Below are 8605 nucleotides of genomic sequence, written 5' to 3'. Positions count from 1 at the left end.
ATTGTGTACTTTTTCCACTGGTCGGCAGAACACAGAGGGATGCCAGAGCATGGAGGGTCAGTGGGGTAGAGACAGAGCTCATATCTGAGAGTAAAGCATGTCTGTGAAGCTCACACCTGAAGAATAAAGTGTGTCTACCTTGCATAAGGCTGCGTGGGTCTTCTTTCAATTAGCTGATGCGTGACCTGCACAGGAAGGGGCAGAAGTATCTGAGATTCCCACACCACAATTGGTGTAGTCAGTAGGATGAGCAGGTAAGGGAGCCACGAGCCCCTTGGGAGGGCTAGGAGATGTGGCTGCCCTCAAGCATGTGGCACCTGGTGGCAGCATTCCTGTAGACTTGGGCTCCACTGGAAATATGGGACCAAGTGGATGGGTCCCCAAGAGCATAGAGAAAGCTCTCATGGTATTGGGCTCCATGGTGAAAGATGAGTCCCAGAGAGCAACTGGCAGAATGGGATGGCTACTGCTCACTGCACTGTGAGCCAACATGGACCAGGCACTCCATGACACAGCATGGCTTTGAGAATCAACACAACAGGCAGACCTGTTGGAGACTGAAGTACAACAACAGGCCACCCCCGTTCCTGAAGCTAAGGATGATGACGACTCTGAGGGTGAGTTGGGAGAACCTGTGCATCTCCTTGCACAACCTGCTGGGCATCAGAAAATGAACCTCTAGGGCCGGCCCGTGGCTCACTCGGGAGAGTGTGGTGCTGATAACACCAAGGCCAAGGGTTCGGATCCCATATACGGATGGCCGGTTAGCTCACTGGCTGAGCATGGTGCTGACAACACCAAGTCAAGGGTTAAGATCCCCTTACCGGTCATCTTTAAAAAAAAAGAAAATGAACCCCTAGTGGGGTTCCATGTGGGATGTAGGGGTGGATGATAAATGTACAGTGTGTGTTAGCATTCATGGACGCAAGCACAGAATGCAACGTGATGCATGGCAACCCTGAATGTTGATGGCTATGGAGGACAGACTATTAAAGTCAAAGCTGTCTTTGCCACTGGGCATTGGGTGATTGCCCCTCGTGTATGTGCTGTGTATGTGTGGCTAAGTGCATCTTGGGTGTAGATGAGCTTTACAGTTTGCAGCTGCACACAAGAGTTGGAGAATTCCAGCTGCAGATCTGGACTGTAAAGCCTGTGTTGCAGGGACATGTGAAACAGTATTGCTTGCTGGGAGGACATGTGGAGATAAGTGCCTCTATCTGGGAGTTAGAAAAGTTTGGCATCATTTATCCCACGCATAGCCCTTTAATGCCCTGGTGTGGCCAGTGAAAAAACCTGATGGTACTTGGAGAATGACTGTGGACAACTGGGAACTGAACAAAGTAGTGCCTCCTTTGCACACGGTTGTGCCTTCAGTTCATGACCTGATGGATCAGCTGAAGACTCAACTGGGAACTTGTCGTTGTGTAGTGGACCTTGCAAGTGCTTTTTCCTCCCCTCTATCTCAGTCTTGGCTGATAACCAAGAGCAGTTTGCCTTTGCCTGGGAAGGAAGACAATGAACTTTTCAAGTGTTGTTCCAAGGTTATCTGCATAGCCCAACTATCTATCATGGTTTGGTGGCTGAGGACCTAGCCAAGTGGACTAGGCCCAGCACAGTTACAATGTTTCATTATATTGGTGATGTCTTACTAACCTCTGATTCTCTTGCAGGTTTAACCCAAGCAGTTCCAATGCTGCTAGGCCACTTGAAACAATGTGGGTGGGCCGCGAACGCAACCAAAGTACAAGGACCTGGGCTGTCTGTCAAATTCTTGGGAGTTGTTTGGTCGGGTAAGACACGAGTCATCCCAGAAGCTGTTATAGATAAGATAGGCATACCCCTTGCCCACAACAGTAGCTCAACTACAGGCTTATTTGGGACTTTTGGGGAATTGGAGAGTTTTTGTACCCCATGTGGCCCAAATGGCATGCCCACTGTATGCATTAATAAAGAAAAGAACTCCTTGGGATTGGACTGAAGAGGTAGAACAAGCTTACCATGCTACTAAGAGGGCAATACAGCAAGTGCAGTCTTTGCAAGTGGCTGACACCACTAAGCCTTTTGAATTAGATGTGCATATAACCCAAGAAGTGTCAGGATGGGGTTTGTGGCAGAGACAAGACCAACTCCAAATGCCTGTAGGATTCTGGTCTCAGCTCTGGAAGGGCACTGAAGTGAGTTACTCTCTGATAGAGAAACAGTTAGCAGCTGTTTATTCTGCCCTGATGGCCACTGAAGCTATTACAGGAACTGCCAAGGTCCTAGTAAGGAAAACGTAGACAACCATCCCTAAAACTGGTGTAGCTCAGACTCCCACTCTGTCTAAATGGGGAGCATATATAGAACAGAGAAGTACTGTGTCTACAAGTCCTTTGTCTAATGAATTGCAAACTATGTTAGAACCAGTAGAGGTTGTGGAGGAAACTTTGACACAACCTGTACCCATGGAGGTGGAGACCACACCTTTTTCCCTGAGGGAAAAGGACCTATTGTGGAGCAAGCTTGGTACAGATGGCTCCAGCATGGAACTCTCAGCATCGTGGATGGCTATTGCTGTCCAGCCGTTAACCAATACGTTGTGGTATGAGAATAGTATAGGGCAAAGCAGCCAGTGGGCTTAACTAAGAGCAGTATGGATGGTGATAAAAAATGAGCCAAGGCCATTAACCATCTGTACTGACAGCTGGGCTGTATTCAAGGGTTTGACCTTTGGATCTCTACTTGGAAGTATCAGTGGTGGCTGATAGGTCACCGGCCCTTGCTGGGGCAAGCCATGTAGCAAGAGTTATGGGAATTAGGACAGGAAAAGGAAGTAACTCTTTTCCATGTCACAGGACATTCCCCCTTAGCCAGTCTGGGCAATGATGAAACTGATGCACTGGCTAAGGTAAGATAGCTGGAGAGAGCTCTGGCAGCTGATGTAGCTGGGTGGCTACCTAAAAGAATGCAGCATTCTGGCTGCAAGACTGTGGTTGATGGACCTCTGGGTGCTGCATAAACCCAAGAAAGAATGCCCCTGATGGGCAGATAACCCATGTGAGAATGCCTCTGACACAGTGGCAGGTGGATCTTGTGGGACCACTGCCAATGTCAGAGAATTACAGGTTTTCTGTTTGTATGGCCTTGTGGGGCCCCAGACCAGGTAAGCACTGTGAAGGCATTGAGTAGCCTTATGGACATGTTATGGTCTTTTGGAAAGGGGATTAAGGCTGTCTGCCAGCCTCCCATCTTTGAAGAGATGGACATGTCGGTTGTGTCCAACAGAATCCTAAATGAGAGACCCCGCAAGGTCAGGTCCTCTCCGGTGGAGGCTCTGTTGCACAGAGCTACAGCACCTATTCAATTACAGGTTACTACTAAAGATGATCTCCTGAAACCTGGATATGGTAAGAATGAAAATATTCTCTTACCAGCCCCAACCTGTTTACAGCAGGGGCAGACAGTGCAGTGGGAATGGCCTTCGAAAGTAGAAGCCTCCCACGTATGCTGGTTAGGCCTAATTGGACCTTGGGGGAGAGGATTAGAAGAAGACTTACAAGTCTCACCTTGGGTAACAAGTACCTGGCCTCCCTAAGTAAAGGTAACATGGCCTGGAACAGACAAATGCTCTATTTTAAAAGGTATGTTTGTATTGTCATTGTGGCCAATTATGAGTTCCCCTATAATGTTATATGTAGAACCTGCAGATCCAACAGTGTTAGCTGATAATGTGTGGTATCATAAACCAGGTAAAACACCTATTCCTACAAACATTCTTTCTCAAGATGGTAAATCAGCTGTTCTGGGAGGGAGCACCTGTGTTTTAGTAGCATGTTGCTACAGTCTATATTGCTGCTGTGACCTTTTGGATGCAAGGGTCATTGACCCTCACTAAGGGAATATGCCGAATATCAAATGCATAGATTGTACGGCGAGTGACCGTGAAGGGGTGGACTACAAGGAAAGTAGGAAAAGTTTAGTCAGGCTCTCTCGCCTCACATCTGTTACAAATGGACAAGATTCAGCACATTTGCTAGAAACTAGTTATAATAAGAGTAGTATAACTGCACATATGCACTCATTTACTGATTGAGCATGATTGTTGAAATTATGTAATGCTTGGCTTGTGACCATTATTGTGTACTTGTGATATAAAGGTAACTGCTCTAAACCACTGGTCAGCAGAGCACAGAGGGACAGCAGAGCATGGAGGGTCAGTGGAGTAGAGGCAGAGCTCATGTCTGAGAATAAAACATGTCTGTGAAGCTCACACCTGAAGAAAAAAGTATGTCTACCTTGCATAAAGATGCCAGTGTCTTCTTTCAGTTACCTAATGCATGACCTGCACAGGAAAGGGCAGAAGGATCTGCGATCTCAGCCCGACAACTGGATATTCTTGAATTGCACATACAATGACAGAATGATTTTTTTCCAGTGAATTCATCTTTAAAACTTGTCAAGTGGAGGAAAAAGACAGGGAGAGGAACAGCCTCGTGTGACACATAGAGTAAGATTAAACTCCTTACCATGAGTTACCTATGTCCACCTGAGCTCTCTGGCCTCACCGTGTACCACTCATCCCCTCGTACACCATGGCCTCTTTCCTGTTCCTCAGACCCATCAAGCCCCCGTTTCCTGCTTTTTGTTGCTGCTGCTTGGCACACTCTTCTCTTTGCTTGTCACATGGCTGATTCCTTCTTATTTAGGTCTCCAACTAAATAGTCATCTCTCCACAAAGGCCTTCTCTCACCATCCACCCTAATGTCACAACCCCCCAAACGCACAAACATACTGTTTAATTTTTTCAACAGAAATTTTCCCTACATGAAATGTTTACTTGTTATTGCCTCTTTTTCCTCCATGGACTACAAAACCAAGGGCCAGTGTTTTTGTCCCTCATACTTGCCATACTATTCCCAGCATCTGTAACAGTGCCTGGTACAGAGCGTAATCAATAAGCAGTTATTTAATGCATGAATGAATACTGCTGCACATCCACATGAATAGAGGGTATTCTTCATCTCTTTGGGCCTCAATTTCCTCAGTTCAAGCTGAGGATTGAATTTAAGATTATCCGTGTTGTCCAATTGCTTGGGTAATGTATCCAAGCAACTTCAACTAGTAGAAAAAAAAAAATGGAAATCCTCTCTGAAGGAAAAATACTTTAGCAGAGGCCTCAAATAATTCCCACAGATAAAATTCCAAGGAAAACAATCAGCTCATAGAAGTCACAAAACACAGGGAAACAAGCAACATGAGTAAGAATCAGTAGAAACAACAAACATAAAAGTAGTCTTTGGATATTAGAATCATCTGACACAGAAAATTTGATCAATATTTTAAAAGAAATAAAAGAGCAACATGAAAATTTAAGTGGGAAATGAGACTAGAAAGAAAAACTAAGCAAAACTGAAAAAGAATCATATAAATTTTAGAAATGAAAAATAAAAAAACTGACATTAACAACTTAGTGGGTGGATTAAAAATCAGAAGAAACAGAGTTGGAGAGAGAATAAGTAAATCATAAGATAGAGCCAAAGAAACTATCCAGAATGCAATCCAAAAAGACAAAGAGGTGGGAAATGTGAAAGGATTAAAAGACATGGAGGATGTTATGGACTGAATGTTTGCCTCCCACCCAAATTCATATGTTGAAATTCTAACCCCCAAGATGATGGTATTAGGAGGTGGGGGCTTTGGAAGAGAATTAGGTCATGAGAGTGTAGCCCGCATGAATGGGATTAGTGCTATTAAAGAGGGACCCCAGAGAGCTCTCTTGCACTCTTTCCACCATGATGATACGAGAAGTCAGCAGTCTGCAGCCTAGAAGAGGGCCCTCACCAGAACCCAACCATGCTGGAACCTTCATCTCAGACTTCCAGCTTCCAGAACTATGAGAAATAAGTCCGTAATTTAAGCTAATCCAGACTATGAAATTTGTCATAGCAGCCTGGACAAAGAGGATAATGTGAAAGATCTAATATAACTTTTGGGAGTTCCAGAAATAGAACGAGGAAGAAGCACTGTTCAAAGCAATAATGATTGAATATTTTCCAGAATTGGTACAAGATATCAATGCTCAAACCAGGAATCCTAATGAATCCCAAGCATGATAAATAAAAAGAAATACACACTTACATACATCCCAGTAAAACTGAAAAGCATCAAAGTAAAAACATCTTCAAAGCACCCAGAAAGAAAAGATAAATCACCTAAAGAGAAACACTATCATACTGGTTGCATATTTTTTTCATCAGCAACAGTGAAATCCAGAAGCCAAGGAAATACTATATTTAGTATTATTTGGAAGAAAATAGTAATCAAATTACAAATCTATAACCAGTACTATTGTTCAATTAGTGGATTAAATAAAAACAATTTCAGACAATAACCCCTACCTCAAAACTGGTTCAGTTTAATTTCCAAAACAGCCTCTCTAAATGAACTTCCAAAGAATATAGTGCAGGCAGGGGGAAAAAAATGATTCCAAATGGAAAGTCTGAAGTACAAGAAGGGATGGTGAGCAAAAATATGACAGGTAATTTTTTTTTTTTAATTACATATCAAATTTGTCTGGATACTGTGGGTAAATCTTTAAAAAAATGATAATATGAGAGAATATTTAAAATAATGAATTTGAATACAAATAACCAATTCAAGTATTCCAGGGCATTAGAAGCTTGCTCCTGTAGTCTCTGCCCTGCTCACTTCCATGCTGAGTTTTGATCTGGTTTCTTTCTTGCTCACTTTTCCCTGTAGTCTGACCACAGCCTTAGGGCCAGCCTCCATGTACATGACAGAGATCCTCCTCTGTCTGCTGTCTACATGGCCTCAGCATGACCCTGAATTGGAATAATTGATAGAATGGGCCTGAATGATCCAGAAAATTTAGGGAAAGAACTGAAAAATATGTGGCTTCTCCATGTGTCAAGCATCCAGTTGATTGTGTCCTTCTTGCAAGGTGTGGGAGGCAGAATGCCATCTTGTTTTCACAAGCCAACTACCAATTTGCATTGGCCTGGGTCCTCTGAGAAGCAGATGCCAAGACAAAATTAAATGGTCAAGGATTTTGTTACGAGAAACACCTGTAAGGGAGAATGGAGGTAGCTGGGTAAGGTTGAGAGGGCCATTTAAATATGATCCATAGTGAAAGAGAGAGGGAAGGAAGGTTTAGTGGAAGCATCCTAAACTGCCATTCAGTATCCAGAAGTTGGGGAGTTCTTGAGCCAAAGTTGGCCATCAGAGGCGTCCCATGAGTCTTAGGAACAGGCCTATCTCTGCAGGACTAAGTCATTGGCTGGGAGCAGAGCAAATGCAGAGATGAATGACAGCACAGTAGCCAAGCCCTTCATCAGTTAAATCTCCTGTAGTTGGTCAGCCAGGAGCAGTCTCATGGCTATCACCCAGGCAAACACCTGGGCTTTGAAGAAGACTTCTTTACATATTATAATTGCTATGGCTTGTAGTACCTCAAGAGAAGAAATCTCAGCTGGTGATAATGTCATTATTGATCAGTTCATTCACAGGACCTTCATGAGGCCTCAGAAGTTCTATGACGACAGTCATTCTTGTGCAAGAAGGATGTGCCACATCCCAATGGCTAAGCCAAACTGTCCCCAAACTAAAGAAGTTCTCTGCAACTACTAAGAAGCTAGGATTCTGATGTCACTCAAAGGAGACAATGGTCACAAATGAAAGGCTGTTTTAGCTCCTGAACAGAAATATTCTTGTTTCACACTGAAGGGGTGGATTTTATCTACGTAGGAATGCAATTCCAGAGGTAGAATTCTAGAGGCGCTAAGGAGGCTGGAATTTACTACACTAGCATAGCCACAGCAATGGGTAATGACTGCTAAAGCATGAGGATGTAGTTCTGGTGGATAGTTTTTTAAAGACTCTGATAGAAAATGCAAATGAGACCAAAAGTTTACTCTTCGTCATTATTATTACAGAGTACATGGAATGGTCAGAAACTTTATCCTGTAGAATAAGGGTTAGCTTTCTGTTTGATTAAAATAACATGGCCACCCAGGAGAAAAGACTAATTCCCGTCACTTTGGGGACACCTGCTTAACTTAAAACAATATGAAGTATGCATGCAGTTTCATGCCTTTGCCCATTTAGGAAGAACTAATAATACGACAAGAATTTGCATGTTAGAGACTCATAAATACTGTATTTCTGCTTCAAAAATACAGAAAAGCAAATGAGCAGTAAACAAATGAAAAAAGGTTATACTTCACTAGTTATCAAAGAAAACATGCAAAATTAAGACAGGGAGTCCTTTAACACAGGGAGATTTTTTTTCCCGAGAACTATAATTTTTCTTTTAACTGTGGTCTGTTACAGAGAGTTTTAAAGTGATTTACCTTTTGTCTATTTAAAGAGTCTAAAAAATTCATGCATTCAGATTTATGGAACTACTTTCAACATATTTTGCTCACTGAAAAAAATTATACATCTTTATAAAAATATAAATGGCTAATCTTTTGGAAAACTAGCTAGAATTAAAATAAGGGACAACAGATATAAATTGAAAGGGGATGATCAGAATTAAAATCTTCTAAGGTCCTTGTATTCTTAGAGCTCAAGGTAAAGATAAATGATTAACTAATGACGGTACTAA

General features: G+C 42.8%; 1 pseudogene; it reads left to right on the top strand.

Annotated features, from left to right (window-relative positions):
- Positions 1 to 428: 428 nt before the first annotated feature.
- Positions 429 to 7993, top strand: LOC134382119 (S-methyl-5'-thioadenosine phosphorylase-like; annotated as a pseudogene).
- Positions 7994 to 8605: the final 612 nt, after the last annotated feature.

The sequence above is a fragment of the Cynocephalus volans genome, chromosome 1 (genome assembly GCF_027409185.1).
Source record: "Cynocephalus volans isolate mCynVol1 chromosome 1, mCynVol1.pri, whole genome shotgun sequence".
In the NCBI taxonomy this organism is placed as follows: domain Eukaryota; kingdom Metazoa; phylum Chordata; class Mammalia; order Dermoptera; family Cynocephalidae; genus Cynocephalus; species Cynocephalus volans.
Note: the sequence above shows the minus strand (reverse complement) of the source record. Positions and strands in the feature narration are given on the sequence as shown.